A 6,115-nucleotide genomic window follows, 5' to 3' on the forward strand; every position below is an offset into this window, starting at 1 on the left:
AGTGGCTAAATCCCAAAGGGATAGAGGAGCAATGGGGAATAAGTGCATATTAAGAAAAAATAAGAAAATAAAAAGAAGTAAAGATAAAATTTAAACATAAAAAGAAGTAAAGATAAAATTTAAACATCAAGTATGGCCCAAAATACATCATGAAGCATAGCCAACAAAACAAGTTATCCAATGAAACCAAAAACCCCCCACACTTATTCCCAAAACAATTCCAAAGCTCCAAAATTCCTTAAGGATATGGTGATATCATGGTTTTTCACTTAAGGCTTGTAGTGAGCTTCAAAACAAGGAAAGGGAAACAAGGCTCAAAAGGGCTATCAAAGGAATTAATTCAAGGTAAGTTCATTTGGCTAGAAGCTTATAAGAACAAAATTGCCTCAATCATTTCCAAATATGCATGTGAATTAGGACGCATCAACAAGAATCAAGCCAAGGCTATTGTGCAAGCAATCAATGGGGCAAAACACACCAAATGATTATGATGATGGATGGCTCAAATTCTCACAAAGGTAAACTCATCACTTTCAAATTGAGCTTTCAAAACTATCATGACATGTAGAGAAGAATCAAGGATTTCAAGTCACAAAATGTCAAGAACTTTTATTTTCAAAACAATTACCCATTTCTTGAACATATCCTATAATTCAAAGAAAAACATGCAAAGTCGTACGTGCACACAAAATTGACCCAAAATATTAAACTAAAAATCCGACGAAACTAACAACATTAACAAATTAACACGACTAACAAATTAACAAAACCAACAAAACTAGAAAAACCAAAGAACACTCCCCCCCCCCCCCCCCATACTTAAACAACACATTGTCCTCAATGTAGCACAATTAAAAGATTAAAAACAATTAAATCATCAAAGAGAATCGGACAAGTGTAATAAAAGCAAGGAAGGAGATAGGAAAAGAAAAACTCCCTAAGTCATGGTGGAGGAAGAGTAGGGTGGGGTAAAGAAGTCTCTTCCACCACTACGTCCACTAAAGAAGGGTTCGTGAGGAATGGCTTAAGTCGATGTCCGTTGACCTTGAAGCTCTTGTTTGTGGAGTCGCTTTTGATCTCAACTGTACCATAAGGAAAAACATTAGTAACAACAAAAGGACCAATCCACTTAGACCTCAACTTACCACTCATGAGTCCAAGCCTAGAATTATACAATAACACTTTTTGCCCAACCACGAAGTCTTTTTTAACTATCATGCTATCATGGAACTTCTTGGTCTTTTCTTTGTAGAACTTGGCATTCTCGTAGGCTTCTAGGCGGATTTCATCTAACTCACTCAGTCTTAACTTTCTTTCCTCACCAGCTTGATCCATAGAGAAGTTGCAAGTCTTCATTGCCCAGTAAGCTTTATGCTCAATTTCCACTGGAAGATGACATGCCTTTCCAAAGACAACCCGATAAGGAGACATTCCTATGGGTGCTTTGTAGGCAGTCCGATGTGCCCAAAGAGCATCATCAAGCCTGGTACTCCAATCTTTCCTGCTTGGCTGGACAATCTTCTCTAAAATTCGCTTGATTTCTCGGTTAGAAATTTCTGCCTGTCCATTGGTCTGGGGGTGGTATGGTGTGGATACCCTGTGTACCACCCCGTACTTTTTAAGCAGGGCATGCATTGTCCTATTGCAAAAATGGGTTCCTTGATCACTAACAATTGCTTTAGGTACTCCAAACCTGCAAAATAGATTAGACCTGACAAAGTCTGCGACAACTTTAGCATCATTAGTTCTAGTGGGCTTGGCTTCCACCCATTTTGAAACATAGTCAACTGCAAGGAGAATGTAAACATAACCAAAAGAGACAGGAAAAGGACCCATGAAATCTATACCCCAGACATCAAACACCTCACAGAATAGCATAGGTTGCTGAGGCATTTGTTGTTGCCATGTAAGTGTATTTCCTGCTCTCTGACACTACTCACAAGTGCTGCAAATCTTCCACGCATCTTTAAAGATGGTGGGCCAATAAAAACCACAATCAAGCACTTTGCGAGCTGTCCTTTGAACACCCAGATGACCTCCCGGTGCGGAAGAATGACAGAACTGCAGGACTGAGTCAGTCTCATGATCTGGAATGCACCGTCTAATGACCTGATCACTGCACAATTTCCACAAGTAGGGGTCATCCCAAATAAAATGCTTAGCATCACTTTTAATTTTATCTTTTTGGGCCTTAGATGCTAAGGGAGGAAAAACAGAAGCAACTAAATAGTTGACAATATTAGCAAACCAGGGAGTAGAAAGAGAGTTAGAAATACTATACAGTATATACAAATGATCATCCGGGAAATTATCCCGAATAGGTGAATCTGCATCAGATATACGTTCGATCCGACTCAAATGATCAGCAACTAGATTTTGTGCTCCGCTCCTATCACGGATCTCTAAGTCAAACTCTTGGAGCCAGAGCATCCATCAGATCAACCTAGGCTTAGAATCAGCCTTCTTCAACAAGTACTTTAGAGCTGCATGGTCAGTATAAACAATAATGCGGGTACCAAGCAAATAAGATCGAAATTTTTCAAGAGCAAAAACTATGGCTAGAAGCTCTTTCTCAGTAGTAGTATAATTCGCTTGGGCAGCATCTAAAGTCCTAGAAGCATAATATATCACCCTGGGAAATTTATCAATTTTCTGAGCAAGGACAGCCCCCAATGCATAATTTGATGCATCACACATAAGCTCAAAAGGGGCTATCCAATCGGGTGCCTGGATGATGGGGGTGGTAGTCAACGCTCTTTTGAGGCAATCAAAAGCCTCTTTGCATCTGTCATTAAAGTCAAACTCCACCTCCTTTTGCAAAAAGTTGGACAGTGGAAGGGCTACTTTGCTAAAATCCCTTATAAAGTGCCTGTAGAATCCTGCATGACCAAGAAAAGATCGCACCTCTCGCACACAAGAGGGGTAAGGCAATTGTGAAATAACAGAAATTTTTGCAGGATCTACTTCAATACCCTTATTGGAAATAATGTGGCCTAAAACTATACTTTGCTCAACCATAAAATGACATTTTTCAAAATTTAGAACAAGGTTAGTTTCAATGCATCTATTCAAAACTTTTTCCAAACTATTCAAACAACCATCAAAAGAGGATCCATATACAGTGAAATCATCCATAAACACCTCTATGCAATTTTCTAAAAAATCACTGAAAATACTAATCATGCACCTCCTATAGTCAATGCAGACTCTCCAACTGTTCTGCACCCGAGTAGGAATCAGCTCCTCCTTCTCATTTCTGATCACTGTGAGGCCAGTCGTTTTTGGGACTACCTGGACGGGACTCACCCATTGGCTGTCGGAGATAGGATAAATGATTCCAGCTTGCAAAAGCTTGGTTATCTCCTTCTTCACTACATCAAGAATCATCGGGTTGAGTCTTCTTTGTGGCTGTCTTACTGGTTTAGCTCCATCCTCTAAATTTATTCGATGCATACATGTGGATGGGCTAATACCAGGAATGTCCGCCAGGGTCCAGCCTATAGCCTTCTTATGCTTCTTGAGAACTGACAACAACTTCTCCTCTTGCTCATCAGCAAGGGAGGCAGATATAATCACTGGAAAACTCTTGCTATCATCCAAGTAAGCGTATTTTAAATTTGATGGCAGAGGCTTCAATTCTGGTGTGATCGGCTGGACAGTGGTAGAAGGAGATGGTTTCTTAGCCTTTACCTCATAAAGAAAGTCAGAGGTATGTGTACTTCCTGAAACATGGTTAGTCCTATCTGACTCTATAAAATCAATCTCGAGAGGTAAAACACCACCACCAGTCATGCAATCAATATCACTCTCAGATTCACTCTCAGCATCAAATTCAGACATATGATCAAGTACAATTTCATACTCAATGCATGAAGAGTGAGAGGCATGCAGATTAGAATAAAGATCAGTCATGTATTCATCAACAACATGGTCAATTATTTTAGCACGAAATGCAAAAAGATCTTCAGATGGGTATTTCATAGCATCCAGAATATTAAAATGAACAGTTATGTCACTAAATTCCATAGACAGTGTGCCTGCATAAACATCTATCTTAGTTCTAGCAGTTTTCTAAAGGGTCTGCCTAGAATGATGGGAGCTGATCCTTGAGAAAATCCATCTTCCATATTCAAGATATAAAAATCAACAGGGAAAATCAGTTCACCAACTCTCACTAAGACATCTTCTATGAAACCAACAGGATAGGCAACACTTCTATTAGCTAAATGAATTACCACATCAGTTGACTGCAAGGGACCTAGAGATAGAGAATTAAAAATTGACAGAGGCATAACACTAACAGAGGCTACTAAATCTAGCATGGCATTGTCAAACTTACTATTCCCTATAATACAAGGTATGCTGAATGTACCTGGATCTATGCATTTTTCAGGAATTTGAGGAACAGATTTACCAATCAATGCGGAGACATTTCTGCCCATGCTAATTCGTTCACTTCCTTTAAGCTTTCGCTTATTAGTGCACAGCTCCTTCAAGAATTTGGCATATCTTGGAATTTGCTTTATTGCATCCAACAGAGGTATGTTTACCTCTACTTTTCTAAACGTTTCCAAGATCTTTTTCTCTGCCTCTTCGATTTTTTTGTTGGAAACTGCTCTTGGAGGGAATGGAAGAGGGGGAATGTGCTGCTTCTGCAAATCAGAATTACCTGTGGAAGAAGATTCACCTACACAGAAATTGTTAGGTAAATTTTTGTCATCACCTTTTTCTGGAGTAGAGTGAAGTTTGGCAGGTTCATTTGCAGATGAGGAAGGTGCTACGGGTTGAGGTCCTTGACACTACTTTCCCGACCTCAATGAAATGGCACTGACATTTTTGGGATTTTGGACAGCTTGAGAAGGCAGCTTGTCAGAATTCTGGGACTGTTGTTGATTCAATTGGGTAGCCAATTGTCCCATATGATTAGTCAAGCTCTGAATGGAAGCTCTGGTCTCTTGCTGAAACTGCATGTTCTGCATAGTCATTTGCCTCACAAGTTCTTCAAGGGAAGGTTGTGGAGGGGCCTCAACTGTTGGCTGTTTCTGGGGTTGTTGCTGTTGTTGGATTGGTGGAGGAATGTATGGTCTGCTTGGGCCAGCAGCATTTTGGAAGGAAGGAGCAGGCTGCAGTTGTTGTTGCTGAGGGCTGGACCATCTGAGGTTAGGGTGATTCCTCCATCCAGGGTTATATCTGTTGCTGGAGAGGTCATAATTGTTCTGCTGTGGTTGATTTTGCTGCTGAGGTTGAGGAGGTCTATTGTAAATATTTGTAGCATAAGCTTCAGGCTGCTCAATTGCTCCAGGTTGCTGCATGGAAGGGCAAAGGTCTGTATGGTGGTCAGCAGAGGAGCACAAACCACAAACTCTTGCGACAGGAACAAATTTCTGATTCAAGGCCAGCTGGGTTACTAAGTTAACCAATGCATCCAGTTTGCCTTCAAGCTTCTTAGTTTCAGATGATGCAGATGGGCTTGTAGCTACCTCATGCACTCCTCTAATGACTATGGCATCATTTCTGGCGCTAAACTGTTGGGAGTTGCAAGCCATCTTCTCAATTAAATTTCTGGCTTCAGCAGGAGTCATGTCTCCAAGGGCTCCACCACTGGCAGCATCTATCATACTTCTCTCCATATTGCTGAGTCCTTCATAAAAATATTGGAGAAGAAGCTGCTCTGAAATCTGATGGTGGGGGCAACTGGCACATAGTTTCTTAAATCTCTCCCAGTACTCATACAGGCTCTCTCCACTAAGTTGTCTAATACCTGAGATATCCTTCCTGATGGCTGTGGTCCTGGAAGCAGGGAAATTTTTTTCTAAGAATACTCTCTTAAGGTCATCCCAGCTCGTGATGGACCTTGGAGCAAGGTAATACAACCAATCCTTTGCCACTCCCTCTAATGAATGAGGAAAAGCCTTCAGAAATATGTGATCCTCTTGGACATCTGGGGGTTTCATGGTGGAGCAGACAATATGAAATTCCTTCAAATGTTTGTGCGGGTCTTCACCTGCAAGGCCATGAAACTTTGGAAGCAAATGAATCAATCCAGTTTTAAGAACATATGGGACATCCTCATCAGGGTATTGGATGCACAAGCTTTCATAGGTGAAATCAGGTG

The 6,115-nt window shown here is 40.7% G+C and overlaps 1 non-coding gene across 1 annotated transcript; it reads left to right on the forward strand.

Moving 5' to 3' along the window:
- Nucleotides 1–5,676: 5,676 nt before the first annotated feature.
- LOC113002060 (small nucleolar RNA R71) lies at nucleotides 5,677–5,783 on the forward strand. Its single transcript, XR_003267588.1, has one exon. It is a non-coding gene; the product is annotated as a small nucleolar RNA R71 (small nucleolar RNA).
- Nucleotides 5,784–6,115: the final 332 nt, after the last annotated feature.

This window comes from Glycine max, chromosome 6, assembly GCF_000004515.6.
Source record: "Glycine max cultivar Williams 82 chromosome 6, Glycine_max_v4.0, whole genome shotgun sequence".
Taxonomy (NCBI): Eukaryota; Viridiplantae; Streptophyta; class Magnoliopsida; order Fabales; family Fabaceae; genus Glycine; species Glycine max.